Genomic DNA, 13,085 nt, shown 5'->3' on the forward strand with positions numbered 1-13,085 from the left:
GGCGATTATGAGACTAGGTCTAGTGGGCGAGAGATGTGCACCGACAGGTTCTGCCATCTAGCGGCGGCACATGGAATTATACGTACGTCATAAATCTCCATATTTTTTAACCTTATTCTATCGCTCTTATGATTTATTTGTTTTTATTTACTTCATAGAAAGGTGTTCTTGGACTCTCGTTTAATGTATATACTAACAACTGATTACATTGTAGAAAAACCTCAATTTATGGAATAAAGATCGTATGCGGACAATGAATGAAGGGATACTAGCAATGGCTGTGGTCATGAGACTAAGTAAATAAATAATAATAACAGCTGGCTATTATTCCTCGCGTCTTATTTTTCTTGCTTTACACTATTATTTATCAACCGGTTCGTCTGTATGATTATGAATATATGTTGTTTTTAATTACAATAATGTATTTTTTTAAATGTAAAACTATATTTATTAGCTCTCTATCGATAAATTTGAAGTTTTTCCCGTGTAAATATGCAATCAACTGTTAGAATGCAAATCAAGTTTATTCAGTTGATAAAAATACATCAGATTTGGACGTTTTGGAGGAAAATTACCATAATATCAGGCAGTTAGGATCTTTTCCATTTGAGCACAGTTGTAGTATTTAAGAAATATATAGTCTGTTCATGCCAAATTGTATTAATTTCATATTTAGTCTAAAGGGCTATGGACAGATTCTCGCAGGAATAGTGAATTAGGGAAAGGAAAGTCTAATGAATATATATATATATATATATATATATATATATATATATATATATATATATATATATATCTATATATATGCCTTTAGCTAATGCATTTTCAGCAAGATATAAAAAGTAAGTCAGCCGTAGGCACATAATTCACTTTTTCTACAAAATATTTCCACAAACAACCGTTGCCTTATTTTTGGTTGTAGTTATAAGAACCTATGTCAAGGATTTAGTGTCGATTACTCTCGATGTGGTTTGTTGTGCAAAGAAGAGTTGTATTGTTTTATTTTTATTTATCTCATTTGCCATCAAACAAACTTGTATCGTTGTCATCAATATTTTAAAACATTCTCGAACTTTATCTACCATTAGATACTGAAGCAGTGTCTATACCATTAGACACTAAAGCAGTGCCCTACCATGAGATAGTGAACCAGTCTCTACCATTTGATACTGAAGCAGTCCCTTACCATTAGATACTGAAACAGTGTCTACCATAGGAGACTAAAACAGTGCCCCTACCATTAGATACTGATACTGAAGCAGTGTCTACCACTGGAGACTAAAGCAGTGGCTCCCTACTAGTAGATACTAAAGCAGTGTCTGCCACTGGATACTGAAGCAGTGTCTCTACCATTTAATACTGAAGCAGTCCCCTACCATTAGATACTGAAGCAGTGTCTCTACCATTTAATACTGAAGCAGTGGCCCCCTACTATTAGATACTGAAGCAGTGTCTCTACCATTTAATACTGAAGCAGTCCCCTACCATTAGATACTGAAGCAGTGTCTTTACCATTGGACACTAAAGCAGTGACCCCCTACTATTAGATACTGAAGCAGTGTCTCTACCGTTAGATTCTGAAGCAGGATGTGTCTACCATGATTACCACCTACGTACATAGACCCTTGAGTATTTATTTCATCAACATATGCTTATATTCCTGCAATATTAGGAGTTCCCTCTGTCCCCTTTTGTTACACATAAACTCCTTCTTTTCAGCTGAGATCATAAACACTAGTTCGTCACAAATACAGGCAATATGCGGCAAATTTGATTATTTGAAGATAGGTTCTTGCATAAATAAGAATGTCATCAGTATAAGCAATGATTGTAAATAATCCGGGCTGTGCAGTACTAACATTGACATTAATAAGGCAATTAATTAGGGCTGGACTAAAAATTCCACCTTGAGGTAAGCCAAGATCAATGTCCTTTACAGAGTACCTCTTCCATTGAAAGGGCCACATCTGTTAGATAATCCTGAATCCATTTCACAAGTTTAATTTCACACCCATTTTTTGTCATCTCATGCATATACTTGTCTATTTGTGCGTGCGTGTACAAGATTGATCCACCCAAAAATTGTTCAGCAATTACTGGTGCCAATGAACTGTGTCTCATCTGGTTGTGGGCTCGCCCAGTTGATCACAGGTTCTGGAATCGCTATGGAAGGAGGGCAAAGCTCTTCAAAGTTCCAATTTAGACGAAGACAGATCCTTGTGATTATAACAGGAGAAGCCTCAATAAAGGGTATACCTGTGAGAGAACATAGCCAAACCTCTCGGGAACCACAGCGTGAAAGATAGATTGGTGATGTATAGGTGACACTGGTTCTCAAGAGCTGTTTCTGAGCTCATATACTTGGAGAAAAGGCAAAGTAGGATTCGGGTCAAAAGGCGTGTATTTATCCAGTAGTTCTTAAAACCTTTTTATAACCACGCCACTTCCTAGAGTTGGTCCTTTTTTCACGCCCCATCCCCCTCTTGCATCAATGAGTAAAATTCCTTCCCAGATTTAAAGCGGATAAAATGAGAAAGAGAAGGGGTTTCGAGGGACAGGAAGGGAGGTCAATAATTACAAAACATGGTCAGCCTATCGAGTCTAACTAGAGTAGTAGACTCTATAGGAAAGTAACGTTATAAGGCGTATGATACTTTTGCATTTTTCCATAAACTTCTGAATTTTATTTCCTCACTCTTGTTAAGAGAATAACGAATATAATTAGAATTTTTTTATTTTCCCTAGGGCTCGCGCCTCCCCTGGAAATTGCTGACGCCCCCCTAGGGGGGTGCGGCCCACGGGTAAAAAACCACTGTCCTACACGATAAATATTGATGTAAGGTTATATGAAATGTCCTCAAAATCATAAATTCTTGAGTAAAAGAGAACATCTGATACAGTAGGATAATGAATAATCTGTTGTTACAACGAGAATGATTCCAAAGCACGATAATTGAGACATGCTTAAGACTGAGGATATATACACCCATTTCTGGTCGTTCGATACAGATACAATAATATCATCGGGTATGCGTTTATCTCTGAAATGTCAGCCTAAACAATATATGCAAAAAACAAATCATTTTAGGAACATCGAAATTAAAGGATGTTGATTTACAAAGCATCGATTAACCATGGATTTTCGATAAATTAAATTTTCTTTTGTCATTTTTAGGGTGAATGCCTTATCCAGTTCATCATGAGTATTCACCCAACTTATACTGCTTGCTTATTGGATGTAACAGATTAGACACGCTACGATCTTTCTCTATCCAAAGCTGGCAAAAGTTTGATTTAATCTCTCGTTTGTTATTAATAATATTATAGCGGTAGGCTACTACCTAATGATGGCTTCTGTTAGCGAAAATATGCACAGTCTTTTAAAAGGGGTTGTACTTAAACCATTCGTCGACGTTCGTAACTGCATTTACAGTTCAGGAACTTGAGGGTGGTACTTTGTTCTTACGTAATCTTCCATCAGTTCCGGCAAGATGTTGAAACTTGAAACCAGGAGTCCAGGACCTAGAAACTAGTAGTCAGACTCAGTAGTCAGGCTTCCGTCAGTTGAAGCGAGCAAGCAAGCAAGCAAACAGACAGCAGCTGATTGTGGTTTTAGAACAGTGGACATATACGCGTCGTACTGCACAGTTTCATTTATTTACCACACTAATTAACTATGAGGTATGTGCTGTTATCGGTAGTGAGGTATTATTATTATACCATGTCATGAAATTATTCTTGGGGAAAAAGGAACTCTGCCGGTGACTGGTCTTGAATGGACAGTCCAGTGATTTGCTTTCCAGGACGTCTTTAGTTTTACTTGTCGCAACTATTTCCTGGCTGTTTATTTATCCATTGTTAGGTTTGCTTGTCCTTGCTACCTACTAGAAAATAAGTACTTTTCACGCTGTGGGAGGTTTCTCAGTCACAAATGTTATAACATTATAGCAGTTTTTTTTTTTTTTTTTTTTTTTTTTTTTTTTTTTTTTTTGCGCAAGTGTCCCCTTTGATCTGGAATTTGGGTCATTCTCTGTATAGTGTGATGGCTAACAACTACCCCAACTAAGAACCGTTTATAAAACAAACAAGATACAACCCCCGCCCCCCACAACTTCTCCCTATAAAGAACCCCATTATGATCAAACAAGGTACAACCTCTACCCCTCCCCACCTTAAAGAACCCCCTTATAATCGAGCCAGCTGCAATCCCCTCCCTTAACTCCCTATAAAGAACCCCCTTATAATACATCCAGGTATAACTCCCTCTCCCCATTCCCCCTTCCCCTACTCCCAAAACCCTTACCTTAGGTCAAATTTTAGTTCAAGTCCTAATTAATGTTATATGTGTTTTTGAAAAATGTTGGCGTAGAATTAGTATAACAAAACCTCTTCAACTGACGTTTTTAATATTGAGGGCTACGGCATTTATTTGTAATTCCTTAGTGTCCCTGTTCACTAGCATAGTCTCGAGGAATTTTTTTCAAGTTATTTTTCAAGAACGATGCAGCTGGCCATTTTGACCAAATAAGTTCCATACCAGAAAATGTTCGTGATTTTTTTTTCTTTTTCAATTTTTAACCTGTGACATTATCTCTGACCATAAAGCGATGGTGTCTATGCTTCATCGAATTGAAAATATCACTTTTAGTTAAACAATTGACCAGCATGCAATGTTTGGTCATCGATAAAAGCTATATTTAGAACTGCATATCACCTTGGTAATTCTAAGCCCTCATCCCGCGGTAAAGTAGACTATGGCAGTTGACATTTTCCTACGTTATTTTACTTACTGAACAAAAATTTAAAGTAATATTTATTCGGACGACTGTAATTAATCCCCAGGGGCCAGTACTAAACACGGCGAAATACATTCGACGCCCCAATCCTTAGTGGATGTCGTATCCGCGGTTACGTTCCTTGCAGGGTAATTCTAAAGAATAGTTCCGCACGGACTGCAAGGAACGTAACCGCGTATACGACATCCACTAGGGATTGGGGTGTCCAATGTATTTCGCCGTGTCTAGTACTGGCCCCTGGGGGTTAATTACAGTCGTCCGAATAATTATTACTTTAAATTCTTGTTCAGTAAGTAAAATAACGTAGGAAAACGTCTACTTCCATAGTCTAATTTACCGCGGAATGAGGGCTTAGAATTACCATCACCTTTCTTGAGTCGAAGCCTATACAGAATGGGACAGTCTTCCGTTTTCGTTCCCGTTTTCTATAGTTGAATCACCGTAGTTAGTCGAAAAAGGACCCGCCCATGACCATAAGATTTCAAATTTCACAAAAATAACAGGTGGAAGGTGATACCATTCTTCGAACTGTTATAATCATCTTTTGGTATTCCTAGGTTTTCTTTAATAAACAGCCGAGTTTCGAGCCAACGTTAGGTTATCGTGCAGGATGATATGTGAACAAAAGTTAAGTCGGTTTTAAGTATTAAATTAGTTAAGCTAGTTTGAATATATACGAACGGACCGCTGTATATCCCATTAATTTATTGCGTGATGATTCGGTTGGCAACATCGCATGGGGTGTTATATAAGCTGACTCAAATTAGGCAACCATTTGTATGTACCGAACTGGTATCATTGTATGTAAATTTGTCATCAGAAAACACTTGTCAAAACTGGTATACTTCGAGATATCAGGGGATGAACTTTTTAGATATACTGTATACAAACATTTCTTACCAAATGAGTAATATATGAAAAAATATATGCTGTAAATTCGTGTTTTTTTCTCTCTCTCTTGTAACAGTTTACCAGTTTGAACACCTTTCGGTAAATTTGTCAGTAATGGACAAGACATCTTTTGATAGGTTTAACAAAAATGATAACTAGCTTGATCTTTTTGGTAGTCACGAACAAGTTAGGTTTGTCATTCCTTTTGTCTTTTCTTCTCAGTTTTCCTCTTTCCCGATGAAATATGAAAATTGCAGATCTTGGTAACCTTCAGTTCGATTACTGAACAGCATTTTTATTAGTGTCGTTTAGAAGTTTCAGTGAAGCTTTTTATAGAAACAACCCTAAGTAGATTGATTGATTTATGGTTAGTAAAACTGGCGTGGCAACGTCAATAGGCTATTGACAGACCTGCCTGTATTTGACGTCGCTTGTTTCGCGTTGAATTGACTGAAAAGCAGGACCAATGTGAAGACATGTGCCTCAGTGGCGAAGTTCTCAGTTCCTGAGGTCCTTTATTTCCTCAGTCTCTCTGAGGACGTCGTACAGTTAGAACTTCAAGAGGTACAAGCGAAGATGCAGTATACATAATAGTTCTCCTTGTACTTTTATTGGATTTTTATCGTTTAATGATCTGTTAATTTATCTTCTTCTAATAACTGGTCTTTCTGTATTCCCAATTATCTTATGTAAAACCTTCCAAATGACCACCATATCCTTAGGAAGCTTTTATTTCAAGTCAGTATAGCCACTGTACGACTGGTCCATATGAATAGGGTTCACCACCTGAATAATATGATTGATGAACTATTATTATCATCATCATTATTATTATTAGTTTTTTTTTTATCTGTCACAGTCCTCCAATTCAACTGGGTAGTATTTATAGTGTAGGGTTCCGGGTTGCATCCTGACTCCTTAGGAGTTCATCACTTTTCTTACTGTGTGTGCCGTTTCTAGGATCACATTCTTCTGCATGAGTCCTGGAGCTACTTCAGCCTCTAGGTTTTCCAGATTCATTATTATTATTATTATTATTATTATTATTATTATTATTATTATTATTATTATTATTATTATTATTATTATTATTATTATTATTATTATTATTATTCAGGGGGTCTCATCCTGGCTACTGTTGGATATTCAGCGGGTACTATACAGATAGCTTACCAACTTTTATGACAAAAATATGTTCCTTAGAGAGATTTTTAACAAGTGTATTTTTTATTTTCAGGTTTAGATGTTGCCTTTTCTGCCTCTTCCAAATAAGTTCAAACAAAACGAGAAGATACCAATGCCACTGAGATTTTATCTCCAAAATGGTTAAAAGGTAAGCGGTATTTAGTGTACTTTTTTTATCTTGATCAGTAACCAGTGGATAATGAAATACGTAAAAGTGACTGATCAGCTATTTAATACCATACATAGAATAATTTTCTGATATAATCTGAGGATAGTTGTTAGTTATCACTTAGGGAAGTATAAAAATGAAGTTTACGAGCAATTTTTAATTGACACTGTAAAATAAATGGGGTTTTAGGATATTATCTCCAACAAAATACATTTAACAGTAACATTTTTTTTAAACTTAGTAAAATTAAGTATTTAGAAATTAATAAAATACATTCTCAAGTAACAATTTTGAATTAAAACCATTGAAAATTAGGTTTATTTAATACTTTCAATAAAATAACTTTTAAGTAACAATTTTGAATTAAAACCATGTAAAATATGGGTTTCTGGAATAACTTCAATAGAATATACTTTCAAGCAATTTTGAATTAAAACCCATGTAGAAAATGGGTTTTTTGGAATATTTTCGCCAATAAAATACATTTTCAAGTAACAATTTTGAATTAAAACCATGTAAAAAAAATTAATTTCTAAATATTTTTCTCAATAACATACATCTCGGGTGACAATTTTTTTTATTAAAACCAGGCATAAAATGGATTTTTAGAAAATTAAGAATATAGTACTCAGAAGTTCATTTATCAGTAGCAACACTGCTGACGATGTTATTGAAGACACATGTTTTACTATAAATATAGACATTTTTTACTATAAATATAGACATTTTTACTATAAATATAGGCATGCTTTTACTATATAGGCGTGTTTTACTATAAATATAGATGTGTTTTACTAGAAATAGAAACATGTTTTGCCATAAATAAGTATTTCTAGAGAATATTAAGATACTTAAAATATTTACAGTAAAAAAAAAAAAAAAAATAAAAAAAACAAAAAAAAAAAAAATAACTTCAGTTGACATTGAAGTTGTGGGGGTTTGGTTGCGGGTATTTTTTTTTTTTTTCCATAATTAACGCTTTTCTTAATTTTCTTTTACATTAATAATGGTAGTTATTTTAATTTTACGAGTTAAGTTATTTTCGAATAGAGGGTAAGCAAGACCCTCTAAATTGTGTAGTCCAGCTGATTTATATATAATGACTTAAATAACTTTTCCACTATTGTAATAAGACCCTTGATTTATTCAGAAATAAGACCCTTGGTTTATTCAGAAATAAGACCCTGTATTTATTAAAATATAACAATTCACTTATTGTAATAAGACCCTTCATTTACTAAAAAAAAATAACTTTTCATTTATTCTTGTAAAACCCTTCATTTATTCATAAACTTTATCTTATTGAAATAAGACCCTTTACTTATTCAAAAATATCCCATTACTTACAGAATTAACCTTTAACATATTAAAAAAATTAGACCCTTTATCTATTCAAGAATGTTCTTCAACCTAATTGAAATAAGACCCATCATTTATTCAAAAATAACCTTTTCCTTATTGAAATAAGACCCTTTGAGTTCACTATTAAAAGACCTTTATCTATTCAAGAAATAGACCTTTTACCCATGGAAATAAGACCATTTTGTGTTTTCAGTGTTAGATAGACCCTGTATCTATTCAAATATATTTTCACTTATAGAAATAAGACCCTATGTGTAGTCAGTGTTAAAGAAACTGTATTTATTCAAAAGTAACTTCACTTTTAAAAATTTAGACCCTATGTATAAGTTACAACTTTTCAATAAGGGTTAAGACCCTATGTGTAAGTTACAACTTTTCAATAAGGGTTAAGACCCTATGTGTAAGTTGACCTTTCACTTATAAAATTTAGACCATATGTGTAAGTTAATAACCTTTCACTTATAAAAATTAGACCCTACGTGTAAGTTAGTGTTAAGCGAGACTCGCTTATAGAAATGTTAATAATGTACAGTATTATCATTTCAGGAACCACTCCAAAGCTAAATATTTCCCCTGCCGATAAGGATATATCAGTTAGGCAAAATCCGTCCGTCAGTCAGACGGTCACCGTCAAGCGTTTCAAGTGCTTTTCTAACTACGTACAGGGCAAGATTGCTTGCACAAGGAGTCTCGTGCTTGTCCTCTCTCTTAAAGAAGGTGATTATTATTATTTATTTCACTCATTTTGAAAATTGATTTTCACCCATTTGGACAGTTGTAAGAATCATACCTTTTCAAAATGAGTGAAATTATTTTTTTCAGGGTGGTATCGTCTTTAAAAATGGGTTACATATTTTAGCCGTTTGTCAAAATACCTTTCTTTTATGGTTAACTACATAGTTCGTCAAAATGAGCTGCATATTTAAGTACCTTTCAGTCTCATGGTTACTACGTAGTTTGTAAGTTGAATTTAATTTCTCAGTCAAGTAAGTTGATGCGTTCATACCAAGACAGCAAAACTGCGTTTTCGTTTTACTATCGAGTAAAGAGATGAAGACAAGACATAGCAGCGAATTGTATTTTCACTTGTATTTCAGATTTCAATTGTAAAATTTACTTAAGGTGGTAATGTTAAACTTAATGGGATCCTTTGCTTTTTTAGAGGGGACCGAAGAGATGATTTACAGAAAGGAAGAAAGGCAGAGATGATATATGAAGAAAGGAAGAAGGATGGTTCGCCGAAATAATAAATTGCCTAGCAGCCGGTAAATCCAGGGCTGTTTTTTAAAATGTATCAGGACGCCTCAAATTAAAAAAAAAAAAAATCTGCTCCTGTAGTCCGCTGAAAGTTGCTTTCAAATTGTAAATTTTGTCCACATTTTTTAATTAAATTTACAAAATGTTCACGGTTTTTCAGTCGCCTGACAACAGTATAAAAAAGTACAATAAGTAACAACATATATGGCTGCATATATATTTTCCCCATCCATGATTGGACATATCTAACCTTGGTGCCCAGTAATCAGTGAAAGTAACTTATATGTATGGCTGACAAGATTAACTCTAGATCATGTATGGTTGACAAGAATTACTCCTCTACCATTGTACAATTATTGGCAAACATCCTTTTCCTTGGGTTGCGAAGTGGCCTCTCCTTAATTACATAATTATGGGAGATACGCTAAGGTTGACGGGAGCCACCAATTCCAGCGCCCACTTGCTTGAAGAAAAACGGGACGCCACCAATTCCAGCGCCCACTTGCTTGAAGAAAACGGGAGCCACCAATTCCAGCGCCCACTTGCTTGAAGAAAACGGGACGCCACCAATTCCAGCGCCCACTTGCTTGAAGAAAACGGGACGCCACCAATTCCAGCGCCCACTTGCTTGAAGAAAACGGGACGCCACCAATTCCAGCGCCCACTTGCTTGAAGAAAACGGGACGCCACCAATTCCAGCGCCCACTTGCTTGAAGAAAACGGGACGCCACCAATTCCAGGCCAATTGCTTGGCGGCCCTTTTTTTTTTCCCTCAACTGTCCACCCCTAGTACCTCAGAATTTGTAGCGGCTGCTTTCCATTGGGTAACGTATTTCGAACCCCTGGCGAAAAAATGTGTCTGGTAGATGTATTCTCAACCGCAAGATACCTGTAGAAACGAGCTTCTGAGAAACACAACAAAAGCCCGGATATACAGGGTAGTTTACGGTTGTGGATAAGATACAAGCCCAGCAAGATAATGACTGCTTTGTCGATTTCCTGAAAAGAAAAATAGGTTAGCTGTGATCACATATATTTAGACACTGAATGTTGGTCCTCCTACTTCTTGTTCCAAACAACCTATAAAAATCACTTTTTTGACACTTCTGTCCTACTTCTCGTTCCAAACCACCGCTTTGATTTTTAATCACTCTTGATTTTTTTTATGTCACGATGCCAAAGAATATAAATTGAATTAAATACGATTTTCTGAACATGCTTTGGGTACAGCAGCCTAGGCAGGCAAAGTAAAAATCTGTTTCACGCCACATCAGTGGTTTGCAAGACCACAGTTTATTTTCTAAAACCTAAATACATCGTTGGTTAATCAAATATATACATAGGGATAGTTACCTAGGCAAACTGTTTTACATCATTTCAATGTTTTCAAGAACAAAATGTATTCCAATAAGACTAAGTACATTGCTGATTACAGTTTATTTTTTTAAAACTTAAATACATTGTTGGTTAATCAAATATATACACAGGGATAACTATCTAGGGAAACTGAGTCAGTTTTACGTCATTTCAACGGTTTTCAAGACCAAAATTTATTCCAATAGGCCTAAATACATTGCTGATTAATCATCCAATCACCACATTAACATAATATGCATTGGGCAATCCATTAAAGACTCATTTAAATTAAGACAAGTTTTCAGTCACAAACGGCAAGAAAAGAATATGCATTGGGCAATCTATTAAACTCATTTAAATTAAGACAAGTTTTCAGTCACAAACGGCAAGAAAAAACCTACTTCTACTATCATATAGCCAAATTTTTAAGGGTATAACCCATCTACGTAGTTAATATATATCATTTAAAAGCAATTCAATGGTTGAAGGCACTTTTAAGATAAAAGTTTCCAAACATTAAACTTTACTAGCACAGTGCTAATGTCAAATCCCATTAAGTCATGTGTTAATTTTTATGTTGGTCAAGCTTCACAATATCTGGAAAGACTGGAACTGTATAAATTATTTATATATATAAAATATGAACGGAACAGTTCAATTTCAGATAAGTCAAAAACACCCGGACTAAAATAGTTCATCCCATTTCAATGAAGAAGCCTTTCGTTAATAATACGAATTGTCAGCCATGAAATGCATAAACGCAATACACTAAATTAAGAGAAATAAAATGTAAAATAGTTCACCTGGTCCTAACAACAAACAAGTTGCCCCAACCTGATTGATAAACTAGATACATAAATGGTTAACGGAGAGCCAACTACTTGTGTTACGTGTGACGTCTAAGGTCGCTTGAAGAATCATCCTCACGTTTTGTAAGTATATTATAAATACTACCACAAAGCAATTGTTCTCTTCTTGATGTCTTAGAAAAGCTGAAAACGAAGTCGATTAGGATAGTTTCATTTTTATACCTTTGGCACATTTGGATATATATACCTACATACACTACGAGAACCGATCTGAAATAATATAAGGCACCGGTACACAGTATACTGAGGTGTATTGAAACACTTCTTCAAGGAACAGTACGAAGCAGAATGGAATCAAGCAGAATATACTAGAACTTAGGTCAAAGTGCTTTGACCCGTGAGGTCATTAAGCTTTGAAAGGGAAATTGAGAATAAAGGTGGAAGACTTTGCAAGTTGCATTTTGAAACAATTGATAGAAATGGGTGGAAGAAAGTAGGATGGAAAGAGAGACTATGAACAGACGTACAGTCAAAAGGGATGAAAGGGGTTGCAGATAGGAGCCGAAGGGACGATGTAAAGAACCTTATGTGATGCCTACAGTGCACCGCATGAGGTGCACTGACGGCGCCAATCCCTCTACGGGGTACACAGTGGAAGCAAGTCTCTCTCACTTTGCACTGTACCATGGAAATCATATATAAGTACACAAGGTGCTAAGTAATAATGTCTTGCATTATTTAGTAATTATGGGACTTGCAGTACACTTACTTACTTACACAATGTATAAACTGAGACATACAATGAAAAGTGTATTTAAGTACACAAAGTGCTAGGTAATGATGTCTTGCATTATTTACTTATGGTTCTTGCAGTACACTTACTTAATTACTTACTTAATTACACACACACAATCACAATGTATAAACTTTGACAACGGATTGCGAGATCTTTCACTTTTATTCCAAAGTGGTAAAAAAGCTTAAGACGAATACTAATTTTTTTAACAAACACCCGAAGTTAAAGAATACTTAACAATTTTACCGCTTAGATTTGGTGCCGAGGTCATTCCTAATCCTTCTCTATCAGATCCATCTATTATTCCTTGATAAATATGGACATTAATCTTATTTTCTTACTTTCTTTCTCCATTCCTTTGAAATCGTCATTCACGAACAGCTAAAATGTCAAACCAGTATCTCTTGAAATTATTTTGTATTTGTGTTTAATTCAGGGTTCTTACGTTTCAGTTTCCCATGTGT

At 35.1% G+C, this 13,085-nt stretch overlaps 1 long non-coding RNA gene across 1 annotated transcript; it reads left to right on the forward strand.

Annotated features, from left to right (window-relative positions):
* The first annotated feature begins 3,492 nt into the window (after positions 1–3,492).
* Positions 3,493–9,768, forward strand: LOC135223324 (uncharacterized). Its single transcript, XR_010316481.1, has 4 exons — positions 3,493–3,681; positions 6,925–7,020; positions 8,950–9,120; positions 9,566–9,768. It is a non-coding gene; the product is annotated as an uncharacterized LOC135223324 (long non-coding RNA).
* The last annotated feature ends 3,317 nt before the right edge of the window (positions 9,769–13,085 follow it).

Source organism: Macrobrachium nipponense, chromosome 8 (genome assembly GCF_015104395.2).
Source record: "Macrobrachium nipponense isolate FS-2020 chromosome 8, ASM1510439v2, whole genome shotgun sequence".
In the NCBI taxonomy this organism is placed as follows: Eukaryota; Metazoa; Arthropoda; class Malacostraca; order Decapoda; family Palaemonidae; genus Macrobrachium; species Macrobrachium nipponense.